The sequence below is a fragment of the Bos indicus x Bos taurus genome, chromosome X, assembly GCF_003369695.1.
Source record: "Bos indicus x Bos taurus breed Angus x Brahman F1 hybrid chromosome X, Bos_hybrid_MaternalHap_v2.0, whole genome shotgun sequence".
NCBI classification, from domain to species: Eukaryota; Metazoa; Chordata; class Mammalia; order Artiodactyla; family Bovidae; genus Bos; species Bos indicus x Bos taurus.
In genome coordinates this window covers 98,416,180-98,433,299 of record NC_040105.1, presented here as the reverse complement: position 1 = coordinate 98,433,299, position 17,120 = coordinate 98,416,180, and positions in this window count along the sequence as shown.

Here is a 17,120-nt window from a genome sequence, read left to right as displayed (position 1 = left end):
GGGATTTCCAAGCAAGAATAATGGAGTGGTTTGCCATGCCTTCCTCCAGGAGATCTGCCAATGTTGTACTATACACTTAAACATTTGTTGAGGGTAAATCTCATGTGTTTTTTAACCACAATTTTAAAAAAATACATATTCATTTCAGCCCTCCTTTTTTATGGCCTCTGATACAAAAACACCTTTATTTTAGAAATAGAAGTATGGCAATTAGTAACTCAAAAATCTGTACTAGGGCCTTTTGATATTCAAAAAATTGTACTTTTCTGTTCAGTTTATAGAGGAATTAAATTTGAGTTTCCCACAATATTTTGGGATAAAAAGTTCATTGATATTGATGTTTGTGATTCCAGGGCTTTTTACCCTTTCCAAGAGGTGATTTCAAGTCCCAAGATGTCAATTTGTTTCTAATGATATTTGCCTCAGTGTAGTAGGGTTTGGCGAAGCGTTATTTTCCAAATTCTTCCCAAATAAATTCCGTTGAGATTGGAATGGTTTAAAAATAGGCAATAGCTCTTAGGTATATCACTGTTCTTCATGTTCAAAGATGATACTACTGACATAGTTTCTCCCTATTGCTCATAAGAACATTGCAAAATCTGTGTTGCCTTCCCTACTGATAATCTCTCCTTGTGTCGTTTGCCTAAAACCTACAGTTGCTTTAAAGTTTCAAAGACCTCCATGAACCCACATATTTTGGCCGTTGAATTACACTCTAAATAGTGATACTAGTAAGGAGTGTGGTAGAGAAGAACACACTTCTCACGCTATCTGACTTTAGGGGAAAAAAAAAGAAATCAGCAGACTTTCTGGACCAGTGACTTTCTCTTTCATCTGGGCAGCCTGACATACATGTATCTCCATAAAAGATACATGCTTTAAAGACTTGTCACTGATAGTCACTAGTTGGCTTAATTTGAGACATCCCATCTCTAATTGTGTATCCCTGTGTTTTTCTTTTTTTTCCTGTGTTTTTCATTTTGAGTTGGCTGCTTTGTTAGAAGTTGATAACCCGCAACGTAGTATTCATCTGAAGTGTGCCTTCTTTATTGTTGGAGGCTGTATCTGGGTGTGGGGCAAGGATGCAATACTCTGAATCACTGAATGACTTGGCCCTTTACCGTACTGAGCTTGTTGTCTCCTGAGCTTTCGTTGTTGTCACTGGTTGCTTTATTTTGTTTTCTTCTTTACCATCTACAGTGTTAGGTCAGACGATTGCTCTTCCCCACAGGTCACTCTCTAGTCAGAATGTCTTCACTGTGCTCATTAGCTAACTCTGCGCTCACACTCACCAGGCAGACAATCTGTTTGTGGAGATACATGTATGTCAGGATGCCCAGATGAAAGAGAAAGTCATTGGTCCAGAAAGTCTGCTGATTTCTTTTTTTTCCTAAAGTCAGATAGCGTGAGAAGTGTGTTCTTCTCTACCACACTCCTTGCTAGTATCACTATTTAGAGTGTAATTCAACGGCCAAAATATGTGGGTTCATGGAGGTCTTTGAAACTTGACCTATAAGTTCCCTGAAATAAAAATATGCATCTTATTGAATTCCCTTGCATAGCAAATATTATTCAAGATATTTGACCTTACCTCCATGCATTCTTAAAAAAAAAACAAAAAACAAATATTTTTTACCCTGGGAAAATGGTACAATGAAAGGCACACATTACTATGTCTTAGGCACATATTAGTATGCCTTTGGAATAAAGCCGTATCTTGGCCAAAATCCTTTAAAATGAAAGCGTGAATGAAAAGAAAATAAAATCTTGAACAACCAGGCAAATACAAGTCAACAAAGTGTAAAACACAAAGAGATGCTTAAATCCATCATTGAGTCCTTGGCCTCAGTAGTGAGTACCCACAATATTTGGTACCCTCGATTTCAGTTTAAACATATAGATGTACTGAAGAAGCTGGATGCACCTGCAGAGCTTCTTAATCACTTGGAACTGTGATTTACTTTTCTCAGCCAAAACCGAAGAGATTAACTCTGCTGTTGCCAGCCTACATTTACTGAGCACTTAACATGTTTCAGGAGAAGGCAATGGCACCCCACTCTAGTACTTTTGCCTGGAAAATCCCAGGGATGGGGGGGCCTGGTGGGCTGCCGTCTATGGGGTCACACAGAGTCGGACATGACTGAAGTGACTTAGCAGTAGCAGTAACATGTTTCACCTGAATATACCATTTAATGTTCACAATGGCTTTCTGAGGTAGATGGTATTGTTTTCACCATTTTATACATGAAAAAGGTAATATTGAATGGAGTTTGTTATTTAGTTTAAGCCCTGAGTATGAGTACATGTTGAATATTGTGTGTGAAAGAAACTAGCACAGCTACTAGCATTTTCTGTCCCACTTAAAGACATTTACTTTTATCTAGATATAAATTCTTACAGTACCTTGTCTAGCATTCTGGAGCCATGTAAAACTTCTTTTCTAGTGATGTGTCTATTCTCACTCATTCACATTGGCCTCATCATTTCCTGTCTAATATCATAAAAATAGTAAAGAGAGAAGCTAGAATTTGAAAGCAGATTGACTCAAGAAGCCCCCTGTTTAGCTGTTGCCTGGTGCTACTTCTCTGCCTCTTCTATCATCATTACTCTTTTTTTTTTTAAAGTAAGACAAGAAATACTCAGATCTGTAGCCACCTCTCTGTTCTCTGGGGCTTCCCATGTGGTTCAGTGCCAGTGCAGGAGAGGCAGATTTGATCTCTGGACCAGGAAGATCCCCTGGAGTAGGAAATGGCAGCCCACTCCAGTTTTCTTACCTGGAGTATTCCATAGACAGAGGAGCCTGGAAGGCTGCAGTCCATGGGGTTGCAAAGAGCTAGACAGGATTGAGCATGCATGCACGCTCTGCTCTATGATGGGGTTATTATTACTTCATACAGAACACAAAAGACAAGATTTTGTTGGATATCTGAGGCAAAATGAAGGAATTGATTGGGGGATAGGCACTGCCATCAGGCTCATGGTCTATTTGGAACAGGGAGTTTGAAACAGGTCCAGGCAGAGGATTCATTCAAAATCTGGGATGAAAACTAGGCAATCAGGTAATCAAACAAGGTTGGAAAAAAATCACACAAATATTAAGGAACATAGTGAATAAGTTTAAAACCTAGGCGAAGGACTTGGACATCACAGAATCAGAAACCCAGATCAACAGCTTCTGGTACAAAGGATTAGCATTATGACCAAGAACTTGAGCAGTGTCTATGAGGTTACAGCAATAAGATGGATTTTGATATGGAACCAACATTTTGCCTCATGCTTGGAGCTTTCAGAGGCTCGTTAAAGAGTCAGTCACTAAATCTGACTAGTTTAGGAATGCAAGTGAAGACATTAATCATTTTGGGAAATAAGTAGACTGAGATAAAAGCAGTTATTGAAACTTTCCATCTCCTTTAAATGTCCGCTTTCAGGGAAAGATCTGATATCGGTTATTTTTACATTAATGTGAATAAGGTAAGTTTATGTGTTGCCTCCCTTGGGAGATTTTACTTGTTCAGCCTTGGCTCTTAATTTAGAATGAAAATGTTTATTCTGGCTTATAGGCATTCCTAGACCAGGCAACAACATGGAGGTAGATTTAGGGAGAGAAACAGAAGGTCTTCCCAGAATTCTTATCAAGCCACATTGCTCATGTTTTACACCTGCCTTGCCAATCTTGATATTTCATCCAGTGAGGATACCTGAAGGACTTATGTGTTTGAGTGATTCATTTCATTTCCAGTTAGAAGTCTTTTGTGCTTCTTTCTGTGATAATCAGTACAGATATTTAAAAAAAATCAAAAGATAGCAAAATAAAGTTGACCTTTTTAGTTGATACAGTTTCATTGTTAAGTTTCCTGTTCTGTCTGGTGATTCAGATTTGTCAGATAACTGCAATTTTCCTATCTGTTGTAATTCTTGGAATTTAGTGAAAGACAAACAAGGAGAAACTGAGGTTTATGTCTCTGTGGTTAAATTACAAGAGCACTGTTCTCAGGTACTAATTCAGTCATTGGACCTGCAAGAGGCTATACTCAGGGATAAAACAAACATCCTCTTTCATGTTTATCTATCCTTAGAAATGGTAAGGCCAATGTGAAGGAGGAAGGTGATAGACATAGGACTAAAAAAGAAGTTCTACATGGTTCTAGACTACGGGGAAAAGTACTGTAAGAGTCTATATCTAGATAGAGTTAAGTGACACTAGGGGACAGAAGGTACGAAGAGCTATGTTAATTTCTTTCTACATTGGACTAATATAGCTACAAAAATCTGCTCATACTCAGAGCTTAAAGGAAATATCCAAATATTTTCCTGTGAGTTATAGACTTTTTACAGCTCTTCTGCTTTCTCATTTTGTAAGTTTGGGCCAGTTACTTAAACTCTTCAGTTTCAGTTTCATTTTTATAAAGTGATGATGATAATGGCATATTCTTCATTTGGATATTGTGAAAAGTAAGTGGTATAATATATATAAATCAATCAACACAGCACCCAGCACACCACAGACATTAAATAATAGAATCTATTATTATTCCTTTATTTTTTTAAACTACCCTGTGCAGTAGGCAGGAAAGATATTAATCCTTATAACAAATAGAGAAACTGAATCCCAGGTGTTAAATTTTATTCAAAATTGGTAAGTAAAAAAGCTGGCTTCACAATTCATTAATATGTATTACTGTTACTTTTAGAATCAAATTTCTTGATGTGTGTATTTTCTTTGCACAAAACTGGGTGAGGGGGAACATAGTGTAGGATGCCAAAGTGAGACCATAAATGGTATAAAGAACATGGGAATCAGATGGTAGCTCCAGGGAATGGCAGGGTCCAGAGAAGAGATATTTTGTATTTTTAAGATATGGAGAATCTGAGAACATAAATAGAAGCAAAAGAGCCAGTGAAAAGGCCTGAAGATCTAAGGCGGGGGTCAGAAGCTCAAATGTCTTCAGGAATGGGCATGTGGTTAAATAACTGAAGCCAGGGAATGTAATTCAAAAAGAAAGAGTGGAGACAAAGTCAAGAGTGTGTGCCCTGGATAAACAACAAGGCCTACTATATAGCATAGGGAACTATATTCAATATCCTGGGATAAACCATAATAGAAAAGAATATAAAAGAAGATGTATCTATGTGCATAATTGAATCTGTTGTGCAGCAGAAATTAACACAACATGGTAAATCAACTATACCTCAATAAAATTTATTTTTTAAAAAAGACTGCATGTCCTGTCTAAAAGCATGAAAAAGCTAAACCAAAACAAAACTCTACACAGCAAAAATCAAGTCTGTGGGCTAATATCAAACTTTGAATTAATGACACCTGGTGTAAAAGATGGAGCAAGGTTTTGGGGGAAATGGGTCAAAATGGAATCAAGAGCAAAGTTAGGGTCATGAATGAAAGGAGAAGAGGGTGTCTCTCTTGTGGTTATACAATAGTAGTGAAAATGTGGTGAAAGATATTTCGATGTGGAGAGGAGAAAATTCACAGAAGTTGATGCCCCTCAATTTTCTCAGGAAAGTATAAAATGAGGTTCCTCATAGGGATGTTTTGAACACCATACTTGAACTGTGGGCTTGGGAATGTGGAGAAGGCCTGTGTGATATTGTGATTTACAATAAAAAGTATATATACGATCTTTGTCCCTGTTTCTAGCAGGGACCTCCTAAAACTTGGGATTTTCTCTAATGAGAGGGATAAAGGTATCTCTTGCTGTGTTTTGGAAAACACCTAAGGATGGAGGCTGGTTGCCAGGAGAGCCAACCAAGTAATTAGAGGGCTGGAACTTACAGTCCCAGCTCACCCCCTTGACCTCCTGGGACAGGGATGGGCTGGAGGGTGAATGATTTAACCAGTCATGTCTATCCAATGAAGCCTCCATAAAACTTCAAGAGGATGAGGTTCAGAGAGTCTCCGGGCTAGTGAACATGTGGAAATATGGGGAGAGTGGCACAGCTCAGAGAGGGCATAGAGACTCTGTGCCTTTTCCTCTTGCCAAACCCTATCCGTTTCTTCCATTGGGCAGTTATATCATTTTATAATAAACTGGCAATAATCTAGTAAGTAAACTGTTTCTCTGAGTTCTTTGAGCTGCTCTGGAAAAGTAAACAAATTAGGATTGCTAAAATAAAACTGGGAACCTCTGATGTATAGTCAGTTGGTCAAAAGCACAAGTGACAACCTGAACTTGCCATTGGCATCTGAAGGGCGGGGGGTAGGACAGTCTTATAGGACTGAATCCTTAACCTCTAGGATGTGATAATATCTTCAAGTAGATAGTGTCAGAATTGAATTAAGTTGTAGGAGACCCAGTTGGTGTTGAGAGTGGTTTGGTGTGGGAAAGTGTACCTTCTGCATGTGCATGGTCAGTTGTGTCTGCTTCTTTTTGACCTCATGGACTATAGCCCTCCAGGTTCCGCTGTTCATGGGATTCTCCAGGCACGAATACTGGAGTGGGTTGCCTTTTCCTCCTGCAGGGGATGTTCCCCACCGAGGGATCAAACTGGTGTCTCCTGTGTGTTCTGCATTGCAGGCAGATTCTTTATCACTGAGCCACCAGGGAAGCCCTGGTGTGGGGAAAAAATATATATATATGTTGGAAATGACACCAGAACACTTTAACTTGCCTGGATAAACTACTGTAAGAAGTACAACAGGAAGCTGGTTAAAAAATAATGAAAGTTTCTCACCAGCAGAGGAAGAACAACTGGATTTGTACTGGACCCACTTAGAATGGCTTTGTTATTTCTTTCCTAAGTGTACACCAAAAATGTTCCTAGTCTGTCTTTTGCCACTCTCATTTGTAGGGTGCTCAAGGAATACAAACTCTTGCACTATTGAACTATGCCAAATGTGATTCAAGGAAAATGTGCAACCAAAAAATATCAGATTACTTTAATTTTTCTAAGAAAAATTTTTGGTTTCTTTATGTCCCTGATCTTTCTTTTAATATGGAAGATCTTGAATTGACCTAATAGTAGTTTTTTTTTCTTCATAGAAATAATATGTGTGTGTATGTGTGCGTGAATTCTGCATTCATTTCATTTTATTCATGAATGAACTCTTAGCCCAGGGATATCAGAAGGAGGAATATGCGTCTCAGACAGAGGCACAGGTTATTGTGGATGACACTGCTGTCAGTTTGATATGCAGAGTGATATGCCTGTAGTCTTTTAACATCCCTTTCAGTGTTGATCTCACGGATCATATTTTAGGTACCTTAAAATGTGAGTCTGATTTAACATTTCTCATAGATCAGAAAGTACCTTGCAAGTTCATCTTTTTGCTATGGCATGGCAAAAAGGAGGAGTAAAGAGTAGTTCCTGAATAAGAAACTAGTAAAAACTTGTACATATTCAACCAGCAAATAGTTTTTAAACACCTAAAATGACCTTAGGGGTGTGCTAGGTACTACTGGGGTTTCAAATGCAATGAGATGTTTCATGACAATTTTCTACAAGAGAGTAGTAAGGCTAAGGAAAGAACCATACTTGCCAAGAGGAGGGAATAAAACTGTTGGATTGCTAGCCCTTCTAGAAGGGCCTGTGGATGAGACGAGACAGCTGCTCAGAGAGCTAGACAGTGTGCCACAGGACAGGGAAGGAGGAAGTGGACAGAGGGAGCTTTACGGCAATGGAAGAACTTAGTAGATGAGAGAGAGCAGGGAAGACTTTTAGCAGTTGTTACGCTGAAGAACTGAGAATAGAGGAATATGTATGTGTGTATATATATATGTATATACACATATATACAGGTTTCCCCTGCAGTCCAAAACTGCAGTGGTGCAGTGTTCCTATGAAAGCTTTTACAAGCCAAAGTGGCATAAAGCAAAGAAGCAATTACCTTAGGATACATCTTGTTGATGGATGTCAAAATAATTGAGATAAAGCACAGATGATCACCGACATAGTTCAAAGCTATGGAGGCTTGATGCTGAATGTAATTCTCGGGAAAGGAGATGGAAATCAGAAGATACCTGCATCAACTTTCTGTTAAGCTTTCTGTGCAGAGGGCTGTGCAATTTTTCTGGGCCAGGCTGAGCATTCCAAAATTTATCATTCTTTTAAATGCAAATCCTTTCACAGATTAGGCCATGTAGGGCTCTGTGATTTATTTGGGTTACACAGAGGCATAAAAGTCACATCATTAGGTCTGTTTTCTATGGATGTGACTTTTATGCTTCTATGTAATCCAAATAAACTTCAACTAAAAAAATAAAGTGGCAAAAAAAAAAAAGTCATGTCCTTTATTCTGAGAAACAACTGTATTTGAAGAATGATAAAGTACAAAATTGTACCTGAGTGGGCAACTTGGGCAGAGAAGGCAGTGGCACCCCACTGCCGTACTCTTGCCTGGAAAATCCCATGGATGGAGGAGCCTGGTAGGCTGCAGTCCATGTGGTCGCTAGAGTCGGGCACGACTGAGCGACTTCACTTTCACTTTTCACTTTCATGCATTGGAGAAGGAAATGGCAACCCACTCCAGTGTTCTTGCCTGGAGAATCCCAGGGATGGGGAAGCCTGGGGGGGCTGCCGTCTATGGGGTCTCACAGAGTCAGACACGACTGAAGCGACTTAGCGGTAGCAGGGCAACTTGGGAAAAGCAGAAATTGCTGGGAACTTTTTTTTCTTGGTCCACAGCCTCATCCAAACTTTCTACCCTCTGGCCCTTCAGATAAAGAACAAAAGCAGAATAACTCAAGCTTTAATCAGATACTAATACCAATAATGAAGAGGCAACTCATATAGAGGGATGTTACTTGGCCATTCTCTCACAGCTGATGATCAAATATGCTAATATGATACTGGCTGGAATGTTTTAGTTGCCCTTCATTTTTTTTTTTTTGTAGCCACCTAATCACATGCCATTTAAAACAATGTTTTCACCATGGCACAGATATTAAGCCTTCTTAAATATAGCCAACAAATTTTTAATCTATATTTAATTTTAATTGTAAGATAATTGCAATATTGTGACGGTTTTTGCCATACATCAACATGAATTGGCCATAGGTATACATGTGTCCCCTCCCTTTTGGACCCCTCTCCCTTCTCCCTCCCCATCCCACCCCTCTAGATAGTCACAGAGCACAGGCTTTGGGTACCCTGCATGGTACAGCAAACTCCCACTTTGATAAAATCAGTGAAGTAAAATTGTTTATTTTCCTTTAGCCATCCCTTTTTCTTCTTTGAAAATTACACTTTCAAATGGAAGTATCAGCTTTTGAACTCTGTCAAAATCTAAAGACCATAGCATTTTTTAATAGTCTTGCAACTCCAGATCTCTGAAACCTACTTGAAGTTTCTATGATTCAGGTAGAATTCAGACTTTGCAGAAAAGCTAACCTTTCTGTTAAAAGCTTGCTTGTGAGTGTGTGTTTTCTTCCTGATTTGAGCCAAGTGCAAAAAACATAAAATCTTGCAACAAACAGAAGAAAATGTTTCTTTTCTCTCTCCCTGAAATGATGGATTTCCTGTTTTTTTCTAAGCAAAATTCCTCCACCTATCTGCTGGCACTAGAAGGTTAAGGCAGACAGTGAAGGGGGACCTGCTAAGGAATTTTATAGCTGTATTAAAATGAGGAATGATAATGTGGCTAAGCAATTTCTGGTCATGTGGTCTTAAAGATTTATACATGTGGTTTTGAAATACCATTCACCAATCACATCACCCTGCTAATCTTATTTAATAAACATATATATAGATAATATTTTCATTCACTCATTGGCTGATGAAATAATGTATGTAGTTTGAAACTAGCACAGAGTATACAAAATGACTCATGTGATATGATCTGATTGGGATTTGGACCACCACTGAGATAATTACATAAGCTTTCAAAAACAGAGATACAGAGATTTGTACACACCAAGCTCTAGCCTAATAGCTTCCCACATATTATAACAGTAACATACTACCAGCAATCTGATTTTATGAAACTTGCACTCCATTCTAAATCGTATAAACATATAGTTTAAAACAAAATAGATTAAGAATTTATTTGTTTTGAAAAAAATTATGATGTGTTGGTAATAACTATTGAGATAATGAGAAATTCAAAATTCATGTTGCAGTGTTACGGGCAGTGGATAAAAACCGCTGTTCTTTATGATGGACAATGTAATATGTAAACTGACCAGGAGTACTTTTCTTTTCCACCCCCTAAATTATAGCATTCCAATTTTAACTGGTTGCGGAAGCAAATTGGATTATTTCTAGGAAGCCAACAAATAAGAATTAGATTGTAGAAAGTCAATAATTACCATTAGATCTATTTGTAATGTCAGTATTTTCACATTTTCATTAGCAGTCTGAATGCTAATTACCAAATTTCTTTATTTCTCTAAATCTAGCAATTGTAGAGTATACAGCAAAAAAGTATTAATTATTAGTAAAAAGGCTAATTAAAAGTTGAAAGCAAAGCTCTAATAAGTATAAATACCATTTTTTTTATCAAGTGTAGAAAACACACATTAATTATTATCTTGTAAAACCTTATCCTTAGACTCACAGATATGGAGACAATAGCATTCTGGTGTGGGGGATGGGGTTAGGAATCTAAATTTTAGGAAGATCAGTCCATCTAGAATCAGCATATTAAAATTTTGAAGGGAAAAAAAGCTATTTTCTACATAATAGAATGACAAAAGAAAAATAATCAGTGCAAAAACATTCACTTTCCATCTTAATTGGTGACTCTAGCATTGTAGGAAAGGAAAGTAAAAAGCGGACAGCAAAAAGACAGCTTGTAAAATGCATGGAATTTGTCATCAAATTGTCAGTAGTTGTGAAGGATGGAGTAGTTTTGAATGGGAGGGAAGACCTAAAGGAATGAAGGTGAGAGAAAATAGGATGCTTTAAATCTAAATGATGTTTCAGCATAAATCACACCTCTAAACCCAAATAACAAAATAATTATTCTAACCGATATCCTTTTTCCTTGGTTTATAATATGAGTTTAGCAAACTTGGTCAAGTGGCGCTATTTAGCAGTGACAGGTCACTGTGAAATCTTTCGCGGTGTGGGAAAGAAAGTGCTGAAGTGTTTGTATTGCTCCAAGTGCAACCTATACCTGGATTTCCAGTCAATGTAATGATGTAAAATGGACATAATACAGACAAATTCTAGGAAGCAGAGGCCAATTACCTCAACCAAAAAGTAAATATGAGTAAATAGGGACAATTAAGTATGGTCAAACTGAAGAGAATATGTGAACTCCTGGCCATTGTCTGGAAGCTGATCAAATGTTGAAGTCCATAGTTCAGAGGGGGCATAAGAGAATAACAATGATGGCTTTATGTGACCCATAGCACAACAATGAAAGAGAGGAATTTATGTGCCAATATTTGCATGTTTCTTATAATACAAGGGCTACCATATTATAAGCTGCTGTCTCCTCTAAGCACTCCCTTATTTTTACCAGGCTTCTTGAAAATTAAAAAATAAAAAAGTTATATTCAGTAACTGCCTACACTATTAGTCCTAACTCTCACTTCTTTTCACACTGCTACACTAAAATGGCTACCTATAGTCTCCTGACTGCCAAATCTATCAGATATTTTTCTTAATCCATCTTTGACATTTGACTTTGTTAACAACTCCTTCCTTCTTTAAGTTATGTCTTCCAGGGTTTCTGCTCAACAGTTTTTTTTCCAGCTCTACTTCACTGATGCTAAATCAGTGTTCTCTCCCCTCACTCCGCCTGCCATTTAAATTTAGTGTCCTGTAGGATCTTGTCAGTCCTCTTTTCATTCCACAGAGTTTCCTCAAGCAATGTTATTCTCTTCTACAATTTTTTATTACTGTCTAAACATCCTTGACTTCAAATTTATATGTTTATATCTCTCTCAAGCTGCAAATCTACTTACTAACCTACTAAATCTTCAACTGGATTTTCTAGTGTCAATATAAACTTAACATATCTGAATGTCAACCCAGTATGTCCCTACACAACTTTTCTTCTTCTTTTATTCATCTCTTTGTATTATGTAAGGACCTTAATGGCAACTCAAGTTAGCATCTGGAAATCTTCATAGACTTCTCCCTCTCATCATCCACACCCAAGGAGTCATCAAAATCTATTATTCTTTCTAAGATAACTTTTCAGTCGAGTCCCTAACCTATTCTTCATTCCTACTGATACTGCCTTAGATCAGGTCCCTATAACTTTTTGCTATAGTAGAGAGAGCACTTTTCTAGTCGTGCCTTTATACAGCCTTACTTCTTCAAAATACTACCAAAGTGACCTTTCTGACATGAATCCAAGCATTCCCCTCCAATCTTAAAACTCTTTAGTTATCTTTCATCCAAATGCAATCAAAATTCCATATATACAATGCTATGATAGTTTCAGGTGTACAGCAAAGTGATTCAGCTATACACTGTTAAGTAAACTAAACTTCATAAAATAAAATTCCATATAGAAAACTCTTGTGGTCTGGTTCCTACAGGTTTCTCTTACCTCATTTTCTACTTCCCTCCTTGCCTCTGCATCTATGCCTTCACTATGCTCCAGTATTACTGAAGTAGTTTCAAATATCCAAATGTTAGAGTAAGGAATTCAGGGTCTGAGTCCCTATTCTGCTACATTTTTAGATGTGTAAATTGGGGAAAATCATTTACCTTCTCTAGCACTTAATTTTTTCTTTTTTCAAAAGAGGAAAACTCAGATTAAATGTGAGTATTAAATAAACTAATACATGCAAATTACCTATCATAGCACCTAGTGTTTTTGAACTTTTTTTACAACTTCATTTTTTTTATGTTCATAGTATTGTCAATTTTGTAGTATTAGATATTTCTAAATAAAGTTGACTCTTGAACAAGGGTTTAAACTATGTGAGTTCATTTACATGAGTATTTTTTTCAATAAATATATTGGAAAAATTTTTGGAGATTTTCAATAATTTGAAAAACTTTTCAAACTACATAGCTAAAAATATTGAAAAAAATTAAGTATGTAATAAAATATTGAGTATATGTAGATAAACATACAAAATATGTGTTAACTGACTGATATCAGTAAGGCTTCCAGTCAACAGTAGGCTATTAGTTGCTAAATTTTAACGGAGTCAAAAGTTATATATTAATTTTCAACTACATGGGAAGTTGGTGCCTCAGACCTCTGTGTAGTTCAAGATTCAAATCTAAGTGCCCTCTGCCTTATATAAAAGTATGATATAATATTTAATGTGAATGGATTACAAAATCACTTTCTTTTAACTCATTTTTTTCCTTAGTCTAGTACTTCTGTTACTCTTCTCTATAGCCTCTCCAATTTCTCAACATGTGAAATTCAATACTAAATGCAATACTTTTATAGGAACCTTACAAAATGAGTAAAACATGCATATCTTTTGTCTATCCCTTTCCTATTTCTTATTGTAGGATTGTAAGTTCCCATCTGCCAATCTTTAATGTATTTACTTAAATTCAAATTATGAAACACTAGGATGACTAGGTTTAGTTCCGCTGCTTGGAACCTAGTCAATCACCCTTCCTTTCTTATCATGCCAGTTTTGTCTGGATTCTCAGGGTAAATATAAATGATAACAAAACTACCAGTTGGATATTTCAATACAGTGGAAATCTAGCCAACTGATTTCATCAATTGGTCAGGTTCCTCAGAATGATCACGACAGTAGTCACCTGTAGGGATATGGTTTCTATTGTTGTTGTTGTTTTAAATAAAAAACTCAGTTGAACTTTATTCTATTTCTGGTATTAAATGACTATTTTTTCATTTGAGCTTTGTTCTTGTTTGGAAAGATACTGTCAAACCTATGCAACTTGTTACTTTCCACAACCTACTGAGTGTTCATTCAGTGAAATGAATATTGTGCATCATGGGCTTCCCTGGTGGCTCAGAGGGTAAAGCATCTGCCTGTGATGCGGGAGACCCAGGTTCGATCCCTGGGTCAGAAAGATCCCTTGGAGAAGGAAATGGCAATCCACCCCAGTATTCTTGCCTAGAGAATCCCATGGACACAGGAGCCTGGTGGGCTATAGTCCACAGGGTCGCAAAGAGTTGGACATGACTGAGTGACTACACTATACTGGAGTTGAATAAAATTGGGTTGAAACTTCAGCTTCCTCATTTGTAAAATGGTGATAATGATGCTACAAGGATTATTTTAAGGACTGAACTGGACAATTGGATAATAGCTATCTGTTAGCATCATTTCTACTATGTGGAAGACATAATCTAAAGGACATGATGTAAAGGTTAATGCTCTTATATTCTTTTACTTATTCTTCTCACATAGAGGAAAATCCTGTAGACTTCTTTTATGTAATATAGAACCTCAGGTTGTGTTGGGAATGAAATTCCACTACCTAGAATAGGAAAGGAAGAAGGCCATGACAGTTTATAGAGGTTTATATATGGAAAGTACTCCTGTTGGGGAAAAGAGATAAGAAAGAGCAGTTGGATAATGCTTGGGTTAGATTTTAATGCAGTTGAGAATGACTAATATGCCATTATAAAAAATAAAGGGACCTAGCTAGATTCACAATAGAGGGGAGAGATGAGCAATTCAGTGGCTGGCTATTGAAAACAGAGGAAGGGACCAGATGTTATGTTGTTTCGTTACCCAACTTGTCATTGGTCAGGGTATAGGGAAAAAAAAAGACAAAGCAGTATCACATGGAATAATCATTAACAGAAAATACACACTGTATTTTGTTCATCCTTCAAACATTTGTTTCCAGTAATTTAGAAGTCATTTCTTTACCAATTGACCAAACTTACTTACATATGTATACTTTTGATGAAATTCTCTAAATTTCCCACATGTGTACAAGTTTGAGAGCTAGTGTATTAATCAAAACAATAAATTTGACTCAGATATCTTTGATCCCTTTGTTCTTTAAAGTTGGTTTAAATAAAAGTGAATTACTATTTGTATCTCCTTTCCCTTCTTCACCATTTAATTTAGACACCATAAATCAAAACAGAAATGACATACTAAAGCCCATGTGGACTACCAATTCCCTGTATGCCTACGTTATAAACATCTTTGAATCATATCTTAATTTTTGATGGATTCAGATTTTTGACGCTTTCAAGAATCCAAGACCAAGATCACTCAGGAAGAGCCAAAGTGTTTTCTGTTGTGGCTCACACATCATCAATCAAACTGTTAACTAAGTCTGGTTGCAGAATCTTTATTAGTGGCAGTGATAAAAGAAGCAGAAAGGACACAGCTTGCTCAGATCTCTGGATAAAATTTCAGATCGGCCATTGAAAATATTATTTTACCTTATAAATGAAGCAAATGCAGATGTGTCTTTGATTAATTGAAAATTAATTAATTGAAAGGAAACCCTGCAATGTCATAATTTATTTTATTTTTCAGCCTAAAATCCAACTGTGACTACTGATACTAGCTACCTGTTTTCTTAAGAAAAAGAACAAGACTGTCAAACTAGACAACATGATTTGAGATTTAAAAAAAATGTCAGACTCTTTCCCAGTATCAATAAAACCTTGATGATCATCAAACATAGACGAAGATTGGATAATGAGTGTAGGACTCAAAGGATCATTATCAACTGAAGTTGTTTATTGGTAATTAAGATGAAGGAGCATGGGCTAATCGGAATATTTCATGAACTTCTTAGGGCAGCAGTTTTGGTGTGGACTAACATAATCCATATTAGAACAGTTGCCATCTTCTTTATATAAGGTAATGAAAGAGAACTCATAAATTGGACTATGAAACTCTTTGCTTTATATATATATACACATATATACACATATACATATATATTTGCATAAGGCTTGACTATGTTTCAAAGTAATCAAAGTGATTTTTCACTCTGTGAAAAATGCATCACAGGAAATGTCTTCTTACTAAAATATCCATTTTCAATCAGTTTGAACATACACATTCTTCAAAAAGTAAAATACATCTATAGACTGGCTTGGAGTTTCTTACCTTTCTTTCCCTTCTCATCACCAACGTACACAGGAATTGAAAGTCGGCAGGTAGACCTCTGTGAACATTATAGTTCCCTTACTATTTTATTATTGTTAAATGTTTTGTATGATCTGAGAGAAATTTTGAGAAATGAAACAAAATGGAGATATCTTTTCTATCCATGAGATTTCTAATGCCAGAAGTTAACAATGTTGCAGAGAAGAGTTGAAACATTAGCTAGAATGATTTTAATACATGCAATTGAGTTATAATGTACCCACTGTAAGATAAGACTGTGGTTATTATGATGTGAGGCATATTTCAATCCTGTTCCCACGCTCTCCCCATACTCTGGACTAGAGAAAAAGAAAAACAGGCCATACACATTGAAAAGACCATGGCATAAATATTTAGACAATTATTCCTTCTTTGACTTTTCTTTTCTTATCCCTTGAAACTTTTCTCTTTTAGTGTGGAAATTTCTATCTTTCTCTGTGTTTTGGGGGCAGCAGGCAGTACACTAATATGAAAGATGTAAAAGGAGGTCACTAGGGTTAAAATTGGAGAAGGCAATGGCACCCCACCCCAGTACTCTTGCCTGGAGAATCCCATGGACGGAGGAGCCTGGTGGGCTGCAGTCCACGGGGTCGCTAAGAGTTGGATACGACTGAGCGACTTCACTTTCACTTTTCACTTTCATGCACTGGAGAAGGAAATGGCAACCCACTCCAGTGTTCTTGCCTGGAGAATCCCAGGGACGGGGGAACCTGGTGGGCTGCCGTCTATGGGGTTGCACAGAGTTGGACACGACTGAAGCGACTTAGCAGCAGCAGCAGGGTTAAAATAAAAAGAGCCAATCTGAGCATAGATCACCCACTGGAGTCAAATAGAATAGTGGAATATAATTGAATGGCTTCCTAGGGAGATGAAGGAAGAAGTGCAATCTGCCCCAAGACATTTCCTCATATTTGATGAAAATAGCACCTCTCTGCTTATAAAAACAGATGTTACTGGTGCATAGAAACATCTATCTGTGTGTAAACATTTTTATCCACCCCCGGGATGGTCATTGATTTCATCCACAGTTGTTTTGTCAGCATTTCATTTTAAATATGTTACTTTTCATCTCAAGAGATCACATGTGTTTTGTTGCTGTTCAGTCACTCAGTCCTGTCTGACTCTTTGTGAGCCCAAGGACTGCAG